Source organism: Pan troglodytes, chromosome 7 (genome assembly GCF_028858775.2).
Source record: "Pan troglodytes isolate AG18354 chromosome 7, NHGRI_mPanTro3-v2.0_pri, whole genome shotgun sequence".
In the NCBI taxonomy this organism is placed as follows: Eukaryota; Metazoa; Chordata; class Mammalia; order Primates; family Hominidae; genus Pan; species Pan troglodytes.
Window position 1 is genome coordinate 155,386,092 of NC_072405.2, and position 22,424 is coordinate 155,408,515.

General features: G+C 46.3%; 2 pseudogenes; one reads left to right on the plus strand and one right to left on the minus strand.

Annotated features, from left to right (window-relative positions):
• ZNF252P (zinc finger protein 252, pseudogene) overlaps nucleotides 1-3,986 on the minus strand; it is a 28,471-nt pseudogene extending 24,485 nt beyond the window's left edge.
• Nucleotides 3,987-4,709: 723 nt separating this feature from the next.
• On the plus strand, nucleotides 4,710-19,904 carry LOC129135773 (putative uncharacterized protein ZNF252P-AS1; annotated as a pseudogene).
• The last annotated feature ends 2,520 nt before the right edge of the window (nucleotides 19,905-22,424 follow it).

Sequence of the window (22,424 nt, forward strand, 5' to 3'; positions counted from 1 at the left end):
TTCGGGTAGTTCTTCCGCCTCGGCCTCCAGAGTGGCTGGGAGTGCAGGCGCATGCCACCACGCCTGGCTGGTTTTTGTATTTTTGGTAGAGATGGAGTTTCACCGTGTTGGCCGGGCTGGTCTTGAACTCCTGACCTCAAGTGATCCACTGACCTCAGCCTCCCAAAGTGCTGGGATTACATGTGTAAGCCACTATGCTCATCCTCCATCATTAAACTTTTTAATGTGAAATTCTATCATGTACCATTAACCTAACAAGATTTTCTTTCCTATTTCTGACTGGTGCCTTTCCCCTTTTCAGGAGCAATGAAAGCTACTCTGTTAGTTATGTTCTTCTGATGTGACAAAATGTCAAGAAGATAGGAGAAGAGAATATTTTGTTTTGTTGATGCTTTTGTTCCCAAGTGTGACCCTAAACTTAAGCTTTGTAGGAGCTGACATTCTCTCATGTCCCTTCCCTCTACTCATGCCAAAACTATCAACTAGGACATTTTGTGCTTTTGGTTTAAAAGTTAATTGATATTATACCTTGGTTTTATCCAAGAAGTAAAAGTATTTGCCTTTGACAAAAGACTGATACAAGAGCAAATAATCTTTAAAAACAGGGGTGTTAGGTGCTTTCCTCCACTTTTGAGCATATTATCCAAAATGGTCTGTATAATATAAATGAGAATGATGCAGTTTAAGTAAGTATTTTTATACCATTGTCATGGACCCCTGTCATAAAGCCATTTTTCAGTTTGGGAAAGAGGCATATGGGATTTATACAGATTCACTTGTAAATGTTGCATTGGGGATTTTTGTGTAAATTTTCTCAAATAAAGGCTAGCAGAAACAAACAAACAAAAAAAGGGCTAAAGGGAAGAGCACATTCCAGTGAAAGGAAAGCAGGGCTCTGAAACCGAACAGATCCATATCCCAGATCTGCCACCAATAGGCTGTGTAAACTTAAGAAAAGTGACAGTATTTGTTAGCCTCAGGTTCATTTATAAACTGTGTATCCTACCACCGATCATCAAGATGCAGAAAGATTAATTCAGGGGATAGGGATGTACTAGGTGTGCAATGAATAATATTCTCCTTCTATAAATCAGGGAGGGTTGGAAAGGCATGGGAGGCCAAGGTGGGAGGATTCCTTGAGGCTAGGAGTTTGAGACCAACCTGGGCAACATAGAGGCTCTGTCACTAAAAAAGTAAAATAAGACAGGCATGGTGGCCCATGCCTGTAGTCCCAGGTACTTGGGAGGCTGAGGTAGGAGGATCTCTTCAACCGAAGACGTCAAGGTTACAGTGAGCTATGGTCTCACCACTGCACTCCAGGATGGGCAACAAAGTGAGACATTGCCTATTAAAAAAAAAATCAAGGAGGGTCCCAGTACCACCTGTCCCCCTCTCTGTGCAAACCAGACCTGCATGGTACCATGGTCAAAATGTCTGGTCTTTGGGCCCAGGGGGTGAGGAGCCTCTGAGCCCCACGCTTGATCCTCAAGGTTAAGGAGCAGGAAGCCCAGGAGCTGAGCCCCAGGGAGGGAACTTACCTAGTGAGAGTAGGTTCCCACAGGTCTCCATCATCACATCCTTGTAGAGGCCCCTCTGAGCAGGGATCAGACAGTCCCACTCCTCCTGGGAGAGGGGTACAGCCACATCCTCAAAGGAAACCACGATGTGGAATGACAAGATCTTGATGCAGCCCTCAGGTCAGGACCTGGAGGGAGAAGATATTAGGCTCAGGACTGGTAAAATCCCTCTGGGAACATGTACCTGTCTTCCTCACTAATGTGAACTCTTTGAGGCAGACACTATATTGGCTCATCTTGGTGTGCCCCAACCCTGACCTCTACTGTACCTGGTCCAGGGACAGTAAAACAGTGAGAAGTACATTTCAGGGACTTGAACTCACGAACTGAGGATATCGGTGGAGACAGGGAGCTGTCCACCCTCTGGGACCAGCTCCTTATAGACAGACTCCTGCCGAGAAAAGGCTGAGGTCACATGGAAGAGACTCCATGAGGACCACTCACTTGGAGCCCACCAAGAAGGAGCTGCATGACGGCCATCACTAGGTCTCTGAGCTTGTCCTGAGGTGTGGGCAGAGCTGTAGGGAGAGGAGGGTGATGGAGCCTGACCAACCTTCTGCTCCCCACAGGTGCTCTGAGGCTTCTAAGCCTAGACATTTTGTGGTAGCAGAGACCCAATTATGAGCTGCCTGAACACCCCAGGAAAGGTGGATGAACTAAGTAGCCAGTGGTCTCTGAGACCATATCCCCTCCCCAATTTTCTGCCATACCTCTCCATGTCTCAAGAGAGGCCTTCCTGAGGCCCCTGGGATGACAGCATCCTGAGGCCACCATGTGAAAGCCAGGACTGTGGAGGTGCCCTTGGCCAGGAGAGACAACGGACTGCGTTTCCCAGGCCCACCTATGAGGTCCTGCGCAGACGGCAAACAGCTGAGAACAGCGGACCAGGCTCTGGTGCTAAGGCAGCGAATGAGCAAATGGAGAAGTTGACACATATGCGTGACACACAGACACAACGCCCAGGTGGTGTCAGGTAATGACAAAGGATGCAAAAAATGAATGACGCAGCACGAGGGCAGCGACTGGTGGTAGGAGATATTTTACACAGGATGGCCAGGGAAGACACCTCCGATAAAGTGACAACAAATCAGAGATCTGGATGGAGCGAGGGTAGGCACCATGTGGTTATCAGTGAGGTACATCCCAGGCAGGAGGAGGGCACAAGTGCAAAGGCTCTGAGATGCAAGCACACCTGTGTTCAAGAATGGGCAAGGAAGCCAGAGGGGCTCAAACAGACTAGGGGAGGGTAAAAGAGGTGGGTACCCTCTGGGGTGGGTACCTCGTAAGCCTTAGGGCAATGGGTTTTATTCTGAATGGATGGGAAGTGCCTGGAATGTCTGGGAAGAGTCATATGACCTCAGATGTGGTCTCTACAGCTGCTGCTTTGAGGGTGCTTTGAATAGACTATGGGGTGGGGGTAAGGAACAAAAACAGGAAACCAGTCAGAAGGTTCTAGCAACAATCCAGCTAGAGATGAATGTCCTGGACCAGACTGGTGGTGGCAGAAGTGACAAAAAGCAGCCAGATTATGGATACATTTCAAAGGTACCATCAATAGGATTTGCAGATGAATTTCATGTAGGACGAGACACCAAGATTTTTGGCCTGAGCAACTGAAATTATGAAATTTCCATATACTCAAAAGAGTAAGACTGCAGAAAGATTAAATGTAAAAGTTGTCTTGTATACAGTAATGTTTAAGATACCTATTAGATTTATAAATGGAAAATTAGGGCATTTGGATATACAAGTTGAAAATTCAGGAGTGAGGTTGGGCTGGCTGGGTATATAATGAAAACTGTCAGTACACAGATGACATCTAAAACCACAAATCTGGTTTTATTTTAGCAGTGACATGTGTCACTCCCACAAAAGCCTTCCCAATTGGCCTCAGCATACACAACAAGTCACCTCCCCACAGCCCTCTACACATAAACAAATTCCTTAGTTTAGTACAGGAGGAAATGCGCCCTTTTCCTTCCGCTCTAGGTGACCGCAAGGCCCAGTTCTCGTCACCAAGATGTTAAGGGAAGTTTGCCAAGAGGCATCTGAAAGGAAATAAGGGGAATGGAGTGACCACAAAGGAAAGCCAAGAGAACGTTGGAGACACGTTCTAGAGCCCTGGCATTTCACAACAAACTCTGGAACAAACCCTGTCTCATCATCATTTAAGCCTTTGTTGGACAGACTTTCTGACTGGCCGCTGAACATAAGCTCATTGATGTCTTCACAGTCTCCAGCTGAGGCACACCTTGGTCAGAGGGAATCTTCCAGTCCTCAGACAGGGCTTGCCTTTGACTGGCCCCTGCTGCTTATGCCCTTTGTGAATCACAAGCGGTACCTCTTAGTGTACTCTGCCTTCACTCCTAAACGCATGCGGCAGGCATGTAATGCTGCTATTAGGCGCATGGGCTCTGGACTCGAATAGGACTGAGTTTTAACCTTGGATCCACCACTTACTCATGCAGAGGTCTCAGGTAAGTGACTTGAGTTTTTCCACAGACCATAAAATGAGATTGACACTACTCCTTAAGTGACTATATTGCGTTAAGTGAGAATATGTATAAAATGCTCAGCACAGTATTAGCAAACCGCAAACAATACTAAGTCTCAATTGTCCTAATCAGTAAGTCAGCATTTACCGAGTGCCTACTAAATGAATGAGTGTTGAGCTTGTTCCAGCCCATCTGTGAGATATCACCTCCTGCCTATTCCTTTCCTTCCCCAAAACAGAAGCTCCTTCACACCACAGCTCTCACAGCTTTACCCTTTCAATCAATACATTCCTGCTAAATGAAATGCACTTTTCTCTCTTCTGAAAAAAAAAAAAAGCACAATTCAGCTCATCCCCTGACATTGCCCAAACTCCCTTCCTCTGCGAGATCTTTTTATCCATCTGGCTTCCCTGCCTCAGTGTTGCTCGGGAGCGTGGATGACAGCCCGTAGACCTGCACGCCCCGCTGCCTCCGCTCGTGCCTCACACCACCCTCGCCCTGCCCGCCCCTCGGTCAACACAAAGCGGGCGCTCAGCACCCCGCAGCCGCCCTCGACGCGTCCTCTACGGGTCACTGAGGCCGCGGGGCCCGACCTTCGGCCTCTCAGAACCACGGCACCGTCCCTGCCCGCCCCAGCGCCACTCCGGCACCTCCGCACCAGGGGCCCTAGCTCGGGACTCACTCGGCTCGACCACGGGAAGGGAAGGAGCGCGAACGCGAAACCCCGAGCCGCGGAGAGCCAAACCCCCTGGGCCGGAAATGCCTAATCTGAACTTCCGCCCTGCCCTTCGGCTCAGCAACCAATTGAATTCCAGGTTTCGTGGGTCCGCTCTAGGCGGCTGATAGTACTCAATGCTCCGGCAGTCCTGTTCCTTCCCGGTCACGTCCCTACAAGCCCTTGGCGGAATCTGCGGGCGAGAGGGCGCAGGTGCAGAGGTGCCGCCGGCGGCGTGCGGCTGCGAAGGAAGGACCCCAACACCGAGCGTTCCTGCGGACGCTCCTCAACCGGGGGTTGTTCTCCGTGCTCTGGACCCGGCCCTTCCTGACCTAGGACGTCTCGCCGCGCACTGTCCCCCTCTCTCGGGCGACTTTTCCCCCATCTCCAAGTAGTGATCGAGCTCAGAATCCAGCTCGCGCCCGCTGTGCACCTAGCACTTCCCACCTGTAGTCTTTTGACCTCATCGCCCCCTCTAGAAGGCTGCTGCCATCGCTTAAATGAGGAAGCCGAGGTGCAGAGAGGTTTCAGACCTATTGCGGTGGAGCTGGAATTCGAGAACCAACCACTCGGTGCTGAGACGCGCTTGCGGAACGGGCGGCGGGCGGGGGTGAAGCGGAGTGAGGGGAGAGGCCAGGTGCGACCCGGGCAGGTGAGGAGCACGGGCCCGGAGGGAGGACTTACGAGAATGGAAAGGAAAGCAGCCCGTCTTCAGTGGGACAGTGGGAGCATTAAGATGTCAGAGAATGAGCAGTTGTGGGAAGAGCCATAGGGTATCTTATTTTTTAGAGACGGGGTTTTGCTCTGTCGCCCAGGCTGCAACCTCGACCTCCCGGGCTCAAGCGATCCTCCTGCCTCAGCCTCCCGAGTAACTGGGACTACAAGCAACGCGCCACCACACTAAATCTTTAATTTTCGGGGGGGAGGTTGAAGGTGGGGGCGGGACAGGGTCTCTCTCCGTCTCCCAGGCCAGAGTGCAGTGGCGCAATTACGGCCCAACTCCTGGGCTCAAGCGATCCTCCCACCTCAGCCTCCGGAGTAGCTGGGACCACAGGCGCCCACCACCACGCCCAGCTAGTTTTTGTATTTTTTTTGTAGAGGTGGTGTTTTGCCATGTTTCCCAGGCTGGTCTTGAACTCCTGAGCGCAAGTGATCCACCCGTCTCAGCCTTCCAAAGTGCTGGGATTACAGGTGTCAGCCACCACGCCCGGCCCTAAATATTTTTTTAAAAGTTGGATTTTTCATGGTGCCCAAGGGAAGAGACACTCCTTTCCTTTTACTAAGACCATTTCTTTTAGAAAACTTTGTAATAGGAAAATCTTTCTTTGCCCTCTTGAAATGTATGTAAATTTTTTAAAAAGCTGCATAAGCCTCTTGCCAGTTTTATAAACCAGGAATTTCTTTCTTAAGGACCTTGGAGTCATTTCTTTGAAATAAAAAGGCCAAGGAAGATAGCTTCCCTCCTTGTCTCTGTGGGAGTTTAGCAGATGGCTGGCTCCAAGTTGCAATTACCTGCTTGTCATAGAGACATGAGGTTTATTTTAACTTTGGATAAAGGCAGTTAGCTAACACAGATGGCCGCCCCAAGTACCACGTACCTGCCTTCTCGTTTAGAAACACTGTGGGCATTAGGGGCAACTCATGCAGAAGACCCAGGAATCTTCCAGGTATACTCCATGGGATGCCTGTTCCACTCTGGCCCATTGGCACAAGCTAGCCTTTTCTTTTAAGGATAGTGGGGTCCGTTCTGAGAGCGGCCTTTGCAACATCTCTCACTTCCCCTGTTGACTGTTATTTCTTTTCTTCCTGCTTTCCTACTCCCTTGATCCCAAACTCACTAGGGGTATTTAGTGAGCACTTACTGTTGCAGTAAGACTCTAGCCAAGGAAGACGAAGAGACAGTTGGAGACCAAAGAGAACTTTAATTCGGGCACCGGAGCCTACAGCAGGCTCATGCCCAAAATGGCTACCGACCCAGACAAAGAAAGCAGGCTTGCTTATATGTCGTTTCAGGCGTGAAAAGCAAGGCAGGATACAAGTTTCAGACAAAGACAGTAAATTATTCAACCTGTGACAATTCTGAGAAAACTTACATTTAGTTATCTTGACCAGTCAACCTTGAAGCTGGACAGAGCTGGGGTAAGGGAAAACAGGAATTACGGAAGTATGCGGGAGTCGCGAGGCCGGAGATAAGCTTGGAAGGTTGAGATAAGCTCGCAGGTGCAACTTCTTAGCAATGCTGAGAGGTGCTGCTTAAATTTCTTAGCCTATGTATAACTTCTAAATAGCCTACACTAAATGGTAACTATTACCTATGTTGTGTTTGTTATTTTAAACTTTAATGTTATTTATTTTATTTCATTTTCCTTCCACATTACCTCTGCTGTTAGCAGCTTTGAGAAATGCTGCTATAGGATGTGGGAAGTCATTAAAGGATTTAAGCAGGGAGAGGCAAGATCAGATTAACGTTTCAGAAAAATATTTACTGTTTTCCAGCTGAAACTAGTAGAGTACAATTTACTTTCTGGTCACAGCACACAGCAGTCACATCCTGGAGGAACTGTACTTCTCTAAGATCTAGTCTGTCTGTGGTTTAAATGACCTTTAGCACATTGTCTTTATTACTTTGTACTCTGCTTTCAGCAGTCTGCTCTTCCATGGCTAAGGGGGCAGAACTGTTATTTTTAGGGTTTTCCACATCCAGTATGTTCATAAGATTTCTACCCTGTGTGAACTTCCAGATGTCGAATAAAGGCTGGATGCTGACCAAAGACCTTTCCACATTTTTTACATGTGTGTAGGGTTGCTCACCAGTAGTATTCCCCTGATGCTTCATAATGGTTGATCCCAGAGAGAATGCCCTTTCACACTCATTACATTCATAGGGTTTCTCTCCAGTGTGAGTTCTGTGATGGGAAATTAGGGTTAGAACTTTAAACAAAGGCCTTTCCACATTTGTTACACTGATAAGGCTTATTTCCAATGTGGATTCTTTGGTGTTACACAAGATTAGAGCTGTAGTTGAAGGTTTTCCCACACTCTGCCTTCATAGAACTTGTCTTTATAGTGAAATCTCTGGTGTTTTCTAAATTGTGTTAGTCCTTCTTAAGGCTTACCATGTTCACTACACTACACAATTCCTCTCCATGGTAACTATTTGGGTGCTCATTAAAGGGTGTACTCTGACGTTCTGCATGTTTTTCAGATTTCATTAGGATGTGGGCTTTCTGGTGATTGTTAAAATGTGAGTTATCTGAAGCTGTGTCCAGATGAATTACGTTGATAGGTTTTCTCTTTTGTGGGAACATTCAGATATGCTACAGGGTTTGAGGTCAAGTCTAGGATGCTGTCAACATTGTTATACTCCGGGCTTTTCTCCCATGGAATGTTTTTATGGATCACTGTGATTTATCTTCACATGTACTTGACTAGTACTTTCTTAAACATTTTCTTAGTTTTCCTCTACAAAGATTTCCCTGATATTTCTCTAGTAGACTCACAACTCTGTAGGCTTTAAAAAAGTTGGGTGCTTAGTCAATATCTCCTTTTTAACACATACCACCCACTGTGGTTTCATGCTTTGGGGGTTCCTTTTGGAGAGGCAACTCTTTGTTATCTGCCTCACAACCTGAAGCAATACAGCAAGCAGGAAACATGGCATAATAAAAAGACCACAGCCTTTTAATTCTAAAGGCCAAGATTCTACATTTCCTCTTCTCCTTTCCAGACAACTTAGTCCCAAAGGTATAAAGTAAAGCTGAGCAAGGTAGCATCCATACCAGGGCTGGGGGAACCAAAGCAGGAAAGAGCAGCAAGGTGGAGGCCATCCGTATAGCAAGACTGGCACAGTGTGTCCAGCCTAAGCAGGCTGAAGATGTCTTCATGGAAGGGCAGAGGCAGAAGGGCAAGAGGCAGGGGTTACAGTGAGCCAAGATTGCACCATTGCACTCCAGCCTGGGCAACAGAGCAAAACTCTGTCTCAAAAAAAAAAAAAAAAAAAAAAAAAAAAAAAAGATGAAACCCCTATTTGTAAGACTAAAACTATAAAACTTTTAGAAAAAAAAAAAGGTATAAATTTTTGTGACCTAGAGTTAGGCAATAGTTTCTTATAAGTGACACCACAAACGCAACCAAATAAAAGATAGGTTGGACTTCAAAATGAAAAACTTTCGTGCTTCAAGAAATGCCATCAAGAAAGTGAAAATACAACCTATAGAATGGGAGAAAATACTTGCAAATCATATATCTGATAAGGGCACAATATCCAGAATATATAAATAACTTTTACGACTTGTCTAAACAGACTACCATAGGCTAAATGGCTTTGACAACAATTTATTTCTCACAGTTCTGGAGGCTGAAGCCCAAGATCAGGGTGCCAGCTGGCCGTTCTTGGTGAAGGTGGCTCCCTGGTTTGCAGACTGTTGTTTTCACACAGCACCTTTGCCTAGCGGAAATGGGAAGCCTCGGGCCCTTCGTCCTAATCCTGTCTTGGGCCTCCACCCTCATTACCGCATCTGAACCATCTCAGTGGGGACTGGGTTTCAACACAGGCATTTTGTGGTGGACACAAACATTCTGCTATAGCGCAACTCGACAATAAAAAACATCCCAACTGTAAAGGAGCTGGAAAGGCAGAAAGCTAAGGTCAGTGGGGGATGCTCTGAGCGTCTGAAGACAGCGCAGCTATCCGTAAGGATCACATGCGGCTTCCCTCGCCTCCAGCTGCGCAAGGGCAGGTGCGGGCAAGGAAGTCCCACTGGGGCTTTTGGGGACCCAGCACAGCTCGGGCGAGTGGGTGAGGGTAGAGAGGATGCCTCAGTGCGTCCGGACACCACCGAGACCATAGTCCCCCAAGGGCACCTAGAGTGGATCCAGCTGTGTTCAAGTCCAGAAGCTGCCTCAGGGCTTCTCAGGACCACACTTCCCGCCCAGGTTGTTTCCTCCCTCTGGGAGCAGGAAAGGAGATGAGTCTTGGGGTGTGCGTGGGACTGCTGGCCTGGTGCTGCTGTCAGCTCTGAACCCTCCCCCGCTCTCTCCAGGAACGCACAGTTAGGCTTTTCACGCTAGTCCCCCTGGTAGGCCTGGCCGTCTGGGACGCTCGGGCTTCCTTCCCTGACGGGCTGCAGGGTCTTTTGTGGCGTTTCTGTCTCCTTCGCTGCAGTGTGATCTATTGTAAACAGTGGTAAATCCACATGGGTCTGCTGCAGCCTCAATTCTTGCCTCCTCAGAAGAAAGAATTTGACGGAGAGGCATGAAGCATAAGGCAGAGGGAAAGATGGAGGCAAGTTTTAGAGCAGGAGTGAACATTTATTAAAAAGCTTTAGAGCAGGAACAAAAGGAAGTAAAGTACACTTGGAAGAAGGCCAAGTGGGCCACTCAAGAGATCAAGTGCACGGTTTGACCCTTGACTTGGGGTTTTATACATTGGCAAGGTTGTGGCGGTCGGGGGTTGGGGAGCATCCCTTCTCCTCTGATTCCTCCCTTGGGGTGGGCTGTCCACATGTGCAGGGTGGAAGTGGGGACACATGCCCAGTGTGTTTACTGGAGTTGTGTGTATGCTCACTTAAGGTGTTTCTTTCCTTACCAGTTGAGTCTTCTAATAAGGTATCAACCGGTTAAACTCTGCCACTTCACCGCCCTGTGTGCATGCTCAAGCCCACTTGCCCAACTCCTAAGATCTCATTGGGAAGCTGCTGATCACCAGCTTCAGGTTTTTTCTATCTGTTGGGAGACTGCCTTTCCCTGGTGCTGGCAGCAACCAATTCTTATTTGAGAGAGACAACTAACAACTACCTGACTGTCCCCTGATGGTCACCTGGTGTTCCTGGTGGGTGGGGGGGCTCTCCTGACTGCCTGACTACCTACCGTAACACTATCACCCCCACTGAAGCTCCAGAGCTCTTGTGGAAGACGTTATCCACTGAGCCTCTTCCCAAGAAGCAAGATTTTGACTTTACTAAACCCTCCACAATCTGTCAGATACAGCGCTGCATGGATAAATAGCTGTGGATGACTGACCCAGGAAGGTGCTGGGGTAAGCGGGCTCCTGAGAGACAAACATGCTCGAGAGAGAACTTTCTATTCAGTCAGCCTTTGAGCAAACGCTTCTGTTACATACAGCAGGCATGGTGTATTAGTCTTGTCTTAGACCGGGCGCAGTGGCTCATGCCTGTAATCCCAGCACTTTGGGAGGCTGAGGTGGGCAGATCACAAGGTCAGGAGATCGAGAACATCCTGGCTAACACGGTGAAACCCCATCTCTACCAAAAATACAAAAAATTAGCCAGGCAAGGTGGTGGGTGCCTGTAGTCCCAGCTACTCAGGAGGCTGAGGCAGGAGAATGGTGGGAACCTGGGAGGCAGAGCTTGCAGTGAGCCGAGATCGTGCCACTGCACTCCAGCCTGGGTGACAGAGCGAGACTCCATCTCAAAAAAAAAAAAAAAACAACAAAAACAGAAAAAAGAAAGTCTTTTTTTTCATTGCTATATTCTCTCATTGCTGAGATTGGGCAATTTATATTTTTTTAAAAAAGGTTTAAGAACCAGGGGAGCTGACGGCATAAACCTCTGTCCCAGGGCTGGAGAAAATGAAATTAGATGTCTCAGCTCAAGGTGAGACAGGAATAAAGGGGCAAATTCCTCTTGCTCCACTTTTTCTATTTCACATCCCCAACAGATTGGATGATGTGCACCCATGTTGGGAAGGTGAATCTACCTTGCTGATTCAAATGCTAATCTCATCCAGAAGTGCCCTTGCCCAGAAATAATGTTTAATCTGGGCACCCCATGGCTAGTCAAGTTGACAGGTAAAGTTAACCATTCCAGTAATTATTATCGTTTTTTCCTACTTCACAGATAAGGGACCTAAATAATATAGAAGCTGAGTAATTTGGCCAAGGTCACACTTCTAATAATTGACCAAACTAGAACCCAGGTAGACTGGTGCCCATGCACTATCATGTACTGACCAGCTGAAAAGTCTAAGACTTTGACCCAAGCTTAGAGATCTTGGGCAAGTCCCTTAAGCTCTCTGAGAATCCATTTCCTTCATTTATAAAATGGAGATAATAACAAAATGTATGTCATCTACCTCATTAGTTAGTTGTAAGATCAAGTGAACTGTTAATAACTGGACATGAACTAATTGTTGTTAGTGTTCTCAGAGCCATATTTGCCAGCAAATGTGCTTTTGATAGCTTAGGACTATCTTTAACTGTTTATGAAAGAAGCATATGCTAAAACCTTGCAAAATCCAGTCTAAGTAAATATGACTGTTATGGGAAGGCCATCTCTGGAGTTGGGCCCTTTATAAAGAAGATTCCAAGGCTCCGATACCTGCCTTCTCTTCAGGACATGCACATTCCTGTCCTGCATTTTCACTGATTTTTGTGAGATGCTTATAGTCAGGAAAATTTATAGCAGTACCCATTCCCAAGCATTCACTTTAACTATGGAAATATATGGTTATTTTTTTCCTTAATTGATATCATATTCTTTTTTTTCATCTTCCTTCTTGGTATATATTTTCTTATAATTTTTCCTAACTTAAAAATTAGATGATAATTTTTTTGGCTTTAATTTCTTGTATGATGGTGTCTTTAATGACTTTGTGCCTTTCATTTATTTACTGACATCCATTCTCCTATATTTTATTTTATTTTTTGAGACAGGGTCTCTATCTTCTAGGCTGGAGTGCAGGGTGGTGCAGTCATGGCTTACTGCAACCTTGTAGGCATTTCTTTATAGCAATGCAAGAATGGCCTAACGCAGCTGTGATGTGAAACTGCTGTCAATGGGGGAACTGTGCATTGCAAAGGGCTGGATCCTGTGCATTCTTTCTCCTCTTGTTGTAAGAAAATGACATACCACTTGAGCCTGGTGTGTGTGCCATTTGTTTTAATGACCCAAAATCATGCACAGGCCTTCCCTCAGTGGCACTTATCTATCTTATAAACTTGGCTGCACAACCTGGTCACCCAGTGAGTGGTGAAACAATTTATTCTGCTTACTTTGATTTGATTTATTCTTTTTTCCCTAGTTTCATAAGGTGGAAGCTTACATTATTGATTGTATCTTTCTTCTAATATAAGAATTCTATGCTATAAATTTATCTCTAAGTACTGCTTTCACATCTCACAACTTTGTGAGATAAATAAGTTGTATTTTCATTTTCATTTAGTTTGAAATATTTCTAAATTTAACTTGAGAATTCTTCTTTGACCTAGCTGTTATTCAGAAGTGTGTTGTTTAATCTCCAAGTATTTTGGAGTTTTCCAGTGATCTTTCTGCCATTGATTTCCAGTTTAACTTCTTTGCCATCTGAGACCACAGATTGTATGATCATATACTTTATGTATTTTTTTCAGGCAGGGTCTCACTCTGTCCCCCAGGCTGGACTCTAGTGGTGTGACCACAGCTCACTAAAACCTCTGCCTCCTGTGTTCAAGTGATCCTCCCATCTCAGTCTCCTGTGTAACTGGAACTAAAGGCACATGCCACCACACCTGGCTAATTTTTGTATTTTTTGTAGAGATTGGGTTTCACCATGTTGCCCATGCTGGTCTTGAATTCCTGGGCTCAAGCAATCTGCCTGCCTTGGCCTCCTAAACTGCTGAGATTACAGGTGTGAGCCACCATGCCTGGCCCTATTCTTTTAAATTGATAAAGGTGTGTTTTATGGCTCAGAATGTGGTCTCTCTTGGTGATTGTTCTGTGTGTTTGAGAATAATGTATATTGTGCTATTATTGGATAAAGTATTCTATAGCTGCTGGTTAGAGCTAATTGATTGATGGTTCTGTTCAGTTTAACCATGTTCTTACTGTTTTTCTGCCTGCTGAATCTGTCATTTACTGATAGAGGGTGTTGAATTCTCCAGCTATAATAGTGGACTCATTTATTTCTCCTTGAAGTTCTATCAGTTTTTCCTTCACATTTTTTGACCCTCTGTTGTTAGGTGCAAACAGCTTAAGGATTTCTATGTCCTGTTGGAAAACTGATCCCTTTATGATCATGTAATTCCCTTCTTTATCCCTGATAATTTTTCTTTCTATGAAGTCAGTTTTGTCTGAAATTATTATGAGGATTTTTTTTTTTGAGACAGAGACTTGCTCTGTCACCCAGGCTGGAGTGCAGTGGCAATCATAGTAAAATTGACCCAACTGTCCATAGAACTGATGTTTACTTTTTTTTGGATAAACAAAGAAATTGACCCTCCCAGGTCGGGTGCAGTGGCTCACATCTGCATCCCAGCACTTTTGGAGGCTGAGGTGGGTGGATCACTCGAGGCCAGGAGTTGGAGACCAGCCTGGCCAAAATGACAAAACCCTGTCTCTACTAAAAATAAAAATTAGCCAGGCATGGTGGCGCATGCCTGTAATCTCAGCTACTCAGGAGACTGAGACACAACAATTGCTTGAACCCAGGAGGCACAAGTTGCAGTGAGCTGAGATCATGCCTCTGCACTCCAGCCTTGGCAAAACAGCAAGACTTTGTCTCAAAAAAAAAAAAAAAAAAAAAAAAAAAGGAAGAAGAAGAGGAAGAAAAGAAATTGATCCTCCCAGTCTTAAAGTTTGAAACTTGTGTTTGTCTTATCTGAGTTCCTTCCTCAGGAAACTGACCCTTGGGCCTCCCAGATAGTATCAAGGAACTGAATCTTACCAGATCACTGCATCCAGACAATGAGATGCCAGACCCCACCATCCACCAGGATTGCCTAACCAATCATCTCCTTTCTATTGACCAAATCCTCTTCCTTACTGCTCCCTAATTCCTGTTTTCTCACATGTAGTTACATTTCTTCCCTGCAATATAAACCCCTAAATTTAGCCAATTGAGGAGACAGATTTGAGACTAATCTCCCATTCTCCTCAGCTACAGTACCTGAATAAAGCCTTCTTTTCTGGCGATACTAGTTATCTGAGTGATTGGTTTTCTGTGAGACAAGCAGCAGGACCTAGACAGAACCCCTTGTGTTTTGGTAACAATGGACTATAAGAGTACATTATCCTGCCTGGATAATTATTTTAAAAATTTATAGAGATGGGGTCTCATTATGTTGCCCAGGCTGGTCTTAAACTCCTGGCCTCAAGTGATCCCTCTGCCTCAGCCTCCTAACGTTCTAGGATAACAGGCATAAGCCACCACACCTGGCCTGTCCAAAATATAGCTACTCTGCCTTTCTTCTGGTTCATGTTAGCATGGTTTATCTTTCTCTGTCCTTTGAATCTATTTGTACCTTTATATTTAAGATTGGTTTCTTATAGACAACATATGTCTGGGTCTGTTTTTTTCTCCACTCTAACAGTCTTTGTCTTTGAATTTGTGTATTTAGACAATTGATCCTTAAAGTGATTATTGATATAGTTGGATCAATATCTAACATAGTTATTACTGCTTTCTAATAATTTGCCATTGTTCTTTGTGTGTTTTTTGTCTTCAATTCTTTTTCTGCCTTCTTTTTTGTTTGTTTGTTTGTTTTGTTTTTTAAGAGACAGGGTCTTGCTCTTTGACCCAGGCTGGAGTGCAGTGGTAGGATCATAGCTCACTGCAGCCTTGAACTCCTGGGCTCAAGTGATCCTCCCCACTCAGCCTCCCAAGGAGCTGGGACTACAAGTGTTCATCATCATGGCCAGACAATTTATTTATTTTCTTTTTTTATCCTTCACTTTAGAGAATTTTAAAATGTTTTATAGGGATGGGGTCTTGCTATATTTCCCAGGCTGGTCTAGAACCCCTGGGCTCAAAAAACCCTCCCACCTCAGCCTCCCAAAGTGCTCAGATTATTGACATGAGCCACTGTGCCTGGGCCTTGTTTGGTTTTAATTGAGCATTTTGTATGATTCTAGTTTTTTCCTTTCATCACATTAAGTATACATTTTTTTTACTTATTTTGTATTATTAGTAGCCCTTGAGTTTGCAGTGTACATTTATGACTAATCTGAGTATTCTTTCAAATAGTGCTATACTACTTCCCAGATAGTACAATTACCTTATAACAGAGTATTCCCAATTCCTCTCTCTCATCCCTTATAACATTGCTATCAGCTAGGTGCAGTGGCTCACGCCTGTAATCCCAACACTTTGGGAGGTCCAGGCAGTTACTTGAGCCCAGGAGTTCCACAGCAGCCTGGGCAACAAAATTAGCCAAGTATATTGGCACATGCCTGTAGTCCCAGCTACTCAGGAGGCTGAGGCAGGAGGATCACTTGAGCCTGGGAGGTGGAGATTGCAGTGAGTCATGATCGTGCCACTGCTCTCCAGCCTGGGCAACAGAGTGGGTCTCTGTCTCAAACAACAAACAAAAAACTCCACTTTGCTATCATTCATTTCACTACAATCACCAAATACATTGCTATTATTAATTCAAACAAACTGTTATCCATTAGACAATTGAGAATAAGAAAACTAAAATATTTTATTTACCTTTATTGATTTTGCCTCTAATGCTCTTCCTTTCTTTATGTAGATACTAGTTTCTGATTTATCATTTCCCCCTCTCTGAAGAAGTTATTTTAATAGTTCTTGCAAGGTTAGATCTACGGGCAATAAATTCCCTCAATTTTTGTCTGAGAGAGTTTTTATTTCTCCTTCATTTTTGAAAGATAATGCCACTTTATACAGAATCGGGGCTGGTGTTACTTTTAACATTTTTTGGAAGATAAAACTGATATAATGCTTACCCTTGCTTAGTTTTTTTCTTTCTGGCCTTTTTTTTTGGATGGAGTTTTTCTCTTGTTGGCCAGGCTGGAGTGCAATGGTGTGGTCTCAGGTCACTGCAACCTCTGCCTCCCAGGCTCAAGCAATTCTCCTGCCTCAGGCCTCCCAAGTAGCTGGGAATACAGGCATGCATCACGACACCCGGCTAATTTTTGTATTTTTAGTAGAGATGGGTTTTCACCATGTTGGTCAGGCTGGTCTGGAACTCCTGACCTCAGGTGATCCACCCGCCTTGGCATCCCAAAGCACTGGGATTGCGGGCATGAGCAACCGTGCCTGGCCCTCTGGCTTCTTTGAAGATTTTTTTTTGTTCTTCATTTTCTGCAGTTTGAATATGGTATGTTTGGGTATAGAATTTTGGTATTTATCTTGCTGGTGTTGTCTGTACTTTCTGGAACTGTGGTTTGATGCATGTTATTAATTTTGCAAAATTTTATTACAATTGGCTCAAATATTTCTTCTGTTCCTTTCCTTCATTCTTCTTCTGGTATTCCCAATATGCATATGTTACACCTTTTGTAGTTGTCCCACAGTTCTTGGATGTTCTGTTTCATCCTTTTTATTCTTTTTTTCTCTTAGCATTTCTATTTTGAAAGTTTCTACTGACATGTCTTCAGGATCATTTATTCTTTCTTCAGTTGTGTCCAGTCCTTTTGTTGTTGTTGTTTTGAGATGGAGTCTTGTTCTGTTGCCCAGGCTGGCTCACTGTAACCTCTGCCTCCTGGGTTCAAATGATTCTCCTACCTCAGACTCCCGAGTAGCTGGGACTACAGGTGTGTGCCACCATGCCCGGCTAATTTTTGAATTTTTAGTAGAGATGGTATTTCACCATTTTGGCCAGACTGGTCTCAAACTCCTGACCTCAGGTGATCCACCCACCTTGGTTTCCCAAAGTGCTGGGATTACAGGTGGCAGTCTTTATTTCTGTCATGATGTTTTTGATTTCTAGCATTTTCTTTTGATTCTTTCTTAGTGTTTCCATTTCTCTGCTTATATTACCTATCTGTTCTTGCATATTGTTCTCACTTTGCATATTAATTAAAACCCTTTGCATATTAATCATAGTCCTAAAAATTCAAGGTCTGACATTTCCAATATCTCTGCCATAAGCTCAGTTTGGTTCTTATGCTTGCTTTTTCTTTTCAAACTCTATATTTTTTGTGTGTCTAGAACGTGTGCTAACATTTTATTGAAAGTGAGATATGATGCACTGGTTAAAAGGAACTGATAATTAGGCCTTTAGTGTGAGATTTTTTTATCTGGCCCACGGTTAGGCTGTATTTTCTGTTTGCTGTAGCTGTCAGTATCAGAGGCTAAAATGTCTCTGGTGTCCTTGTTTTTGTCTCCCTTGTTGCCTTTGGGTTATCCTAGAGACTTCTTAAAGTTTGAGACACACAGTTCTTTCAGTTATATTCTCCCCTAACTATTCAGGATCTCTAGTGTTGGGGTAAGATATGAAGGGAGGGGAAACATCACATAATCTTATGATTATGTCTCAGTCTTTCAGTGAAATTGTGACCCTCACAAGTGCTTCTGAGTTTTGTGTTGGTTTATCCCCCTTAGATGAGACAGAAAGGCTAGAGCAGGTTGGAGTTAGGTATTTCCCTTTCCCCAGGTCAGTTTATCTCTGGTAAAACCTCAGCAGGTTAGGCTCTGGTAAAATAGTTTCTCCTGAGGTTGGGCTTTATGAAGAACCATACGCTCTGGGCATATTTCAGAATGGCTAATTTCCCCCTCCCACTGCTGGAAGCATGAAGGGATTTTTTTTCTTAGATCTTCACTGTGAGAACCTGTTATGGCTTCAGGAGGTAAAGCTCATGAAAGTGTGTGGGTTCCCTTAAAACTGGGCCATACTGGCATTTTTACTGTCAGTGTGCGTGAGCACTCAGCAGGCACTAGGCTCAGTGACGGGGTCAGTTCTGTGCCTTAGCCTCCTCCTGTGTGTTCTTTCCCTAAGCAGTCCCATGGGGCTGAGACACAGCATCCATAACCCTGATGAAGTGTCATCATTGACCATCTACAAACACTGTGCCCTGAATGGAGCTTAGTTAAACTGCCTTCATCTACTACCTAGCTGTACCAGGGACCACTATTTAAGAGACATGAAAAGAAATACAGAATCCCCAAGTGTCTGTATTGCCTGGGGGTGATCATGGACTGTTATTGACCTCTTGGTGTTTGGAAGTCTGCTTTTAGATACTCCTGAATCTGTTTGCCACATAACTACATGTATTACATATTTCATTTGATTACTTTCTTAGTTATGGTTTTCTTTTCTTCTTTTTGGAGATGGAGTTTTGCTCTTGTTGCCCAGGCTGGAGTACAACGGTGCAATCTCAGCTTACTGCAACCTCCACCTCCCGGGCTCAAGCAATTCTCCTGCCTCAGCCTCCCAAGTGGTGGGGATTACAGGCATGTGCCACCACACCTGGCTAATTTTGTATTTTTTGTAGAGACAGGGTTTCACCATGTTGGCCAGGCTGGTCTCGATCTCCTGACCTCAGGTGATCCACCCGCCTCGGCCTCCCAAAGTGCTGAGATTACAGGTGTGAGCCACCAAGCCTGGCTAGTTATGGTTTTCTATGCTTTTTTCTTGATTGTTTCAGATTCTGAGACCCAGCTAACTACAAACATGGAAGTTTTTAAATAAATAGAGCCACTTGAGGCCCAACACGGTTGCTTACACCTGTAATCCCAGCACTTTGGGAGGCCGAGGCAGGCTGATCATGAGGTCAGGAGATCGAGACCATCCTGGCTAACACGGTGAAACCCTGTCTCTACTAAAAATACAAAAAAAGTAGCCAGGCGTGGCAGTGTGCGCCTGTAGTCCTAGCTGCTGGGGAGGCTGAGGCAGGAGAATGGCATGAACTCGGGAGGCGGAGCTTGCAGTGAGCCGAAATCGCACCACTGCACTCCAGTCTGGGTGACAGAGCAAGACTCCATCTCAAAAAAAAAAAAAAGAAAGAGAGCCACTTGAGGTGGGAGGTGGATATTGGAAAGATTTATGTGTAACATTCTGCAGGAAGCCAAGCTTTTATATGTAACATTCTGCAGGAAGCCAAGCTTGAAGAAACTTATAAAAATTAGGGAGACCGGGTGCCAGGTGTGGTGGCTCACGCCTGTAATCCCAGCACTTTGGGAGGCTGAGGCAGGTCGATCATGAGGTCAGGAGTTCTAGACCAGCCTGGACAATATGGTGAAACCCCATCTCTACTAAAAATGCAAAAAGTAGCTGGGCACAGTGGCAGGCGCCTGTAATCCCAGCTACTCAGGAGGCTGAGGCAGGAGAATCACTTGGACCCAGGAGGCGGAGGTTGCAGTGAGCCGGGATTGCCCCACAGCACTCTAGCCTGGGCAACAGAGCAAGACTCTGTCTCAAAAAAAAAAAAAAAGAAATTAGAGAGACTGAGAAAATCATTACAAACATCTTGCAGATGACAGATCAAATATTTTCCTTTCTTTACAAGAGAGAGATTTCCAGGCAGTGATACTGATCCATCCAAACAGTCATGCAATGGAGAGAGGTCTTAAATGTAACAAATACAGGAGCTGCATGAGTCTGTGCTCAAATGCTATTATATATACTAGTGTTCCTACAGAAGAGGTGTCAGAAATGACAGGTGTGTGACCAAAATTTCAAATTAAATTCAGACTTAACGAGACATCAGAAAAGCCTCATGAGAGAGAAACCCTGTGAATGTATGTGGAAAAGCTGTTATGCAGAAATTACTCCTTATTGAACATCAGAGTATTTATCTGATAAGAAACTCTGTCAATGTAATGAACGAGAGAAAGCCTTCAGCCAGAGCTCAGTTGTAATTCACCATTGAAAAGTTCTAGGGTCGGGGAAAAGAGCAGCTCTCCCTCTCCCTCTCCCCACGGTCTCCCTCTCCCTCTCCCCACGGTCTCCCTCTCCCTCTCTTTCCACGGTCTCCCTCTGATGCCGAGCCGAAGCTGGACTGTACTGCTGCCATCTCGGCTCACTGCAACCTCCCTGCCTGATTCTCCTGCCTCAGCCTGCCGAGTGCCTGCGATTGCAGGCGCGCGCCGCCATGCCTGACTGGTTTTCATATTTTTTTGGTGGAGACGGGGTTTCGCTGTGTTGGCCGGGCTGGTCTCCAGCTCCTAACCACGAGTGATCTGCCAGCCTTGGCCTCCCGAGGTGCCGGGATTGCAGACGGAGTCTCGTTCACTCAGTGCTCAATGGTGCCCAGGCTGGAGTGCAGTGGCGTGATCTCGGCTCGCTACAACCTCCACCTCCCAGCCACCTGCCTTGGCCTCCCAAAGTGCCGAGATTGCAGCCTCTGCCCGGCCACCACCCCGTCTGGGAAGTGAGGAGCACCTCTGCCTGGCCGCCCATCGTCTGGGATGTGAGGAGCCCCTCTGCCTGGCTGCCCAGTCTGGAAAGTGAGGAGCGCCTCTTCCCAGCCGCCATCCCATCTAGGAAGTGAGGAGTGTCTCTGCCCGGCCGCCCATCGTCTGAGATGTGGGGAGCGCCTCTGCCCCGCCGCCCCGTCTGGGATGTGAGGAGCATCTCTGCCCGGCTGCCATCCCGTCTGAGAAGTGAGGAGACCCTCCGCCCAGCAGCCACCACGTCTGAGAAGTGAGGAGCCCCTCCGCCCGGCGGCCACCCCATCTGAGAAGTGAGGAGCCCCTCCGCCCGGCAGCCACCCCATCTGGGAAGTGAGGAGCGTCTCCGCCCGGCAGCCACCCTGTCCGGGAGGGAGGTGGGGGTCAGCCCCCGCCCAGCCAGCCACCCCGTCCGGGAGGGAGGTGGGGGTCAGCCCCCGCCCAGCCAGCCACCCCGTCCGGGAGGGAGGTGGGGGTCAGCCCCCACCCGGCCAGCCGCCCCATCTGGGAGGGAGGTGGGGGGTCAGCCCCCGCCCAGCCAGCCGCCCCGTCCGGGAGGGAGGTGGGGGTCAGCCCCCGCCCGGCCAGCCGCCCCGTCCGGGAGGTGAGGGGCGCCTCTGCCCGGCTGCCCCTACTGGGAAGTGAGGAGCCCCTCTGCCCGGCCACCACCCCGTCTGGGAGGTGTACCCAACAGCTCATTGAGAACGGGCCATGATGACAGTGGCGGTTTTGTGGAATAGAAAAAGGGGAAAGGTGGGGAAAAGATTGAGAAATCGGATGGTTGCTGTGTCTGTGTAGAAAGAAGTAGACATGGGAGACTTTTCATTTTGTTCTGTACTAAGAAAAATTCTGCCTTGGGATCCTGTTCATCTATGACCTTACCCCCAACCCTGTGCTCTCTGAAACATGTGCTGTGTCCACTCGGGGTTAAATGGATTAAGGGCGGCGCAAGATGTGCTTTGTTAAACAGATGCTTGAAGGCAACATGCTCGTTAAGAGTCATCACCACTCCCTAATCTCAAGTACCCAGGGACACAAACAGTGCGGAAGGCCGCAGGGTCCTCTGCCTAGGAAAACCAGAGACCTTTGTTCACTTGTTTATCTGCTGATCTTCCCTCCACTATTGTCCTATGACCCTGCCAAATCCCCCTCTGCGAGAAACACCCAAGAATGATCAGTAAAAAAAAAAAAAAAAAGAAAAAAAAAGAAAGAAAAGTTCTAGGGTCGGGCGTGGTGGCTCATGCCTGTAATCCCAGCACTTTGGGAGGCCAAGGTGGGTGGAACATCTGAGGGCAGGAGTTTGAGACCAGCCTGGCCAGCATGGTGAAACTCTGTCTCTACTAAAAATACAAAAATCAGCCAGGCTTGGTGGTGGGTGCCTGTAATCCCAGCTACTCAGGAGGCTGAGGCAGCAGAATCACTTGACCTCAGAGGGAGGAGGCTGCAGTGAGCTGAGATTGTGCCACTGCACTCCATCCTGTGCTACAGAGTAATACTGTGTCAAAAAATAAACAAATAAAAGTTCTTACCGGAGAGAAACCTTATGAATATTATGAATGTGGGAAAGCT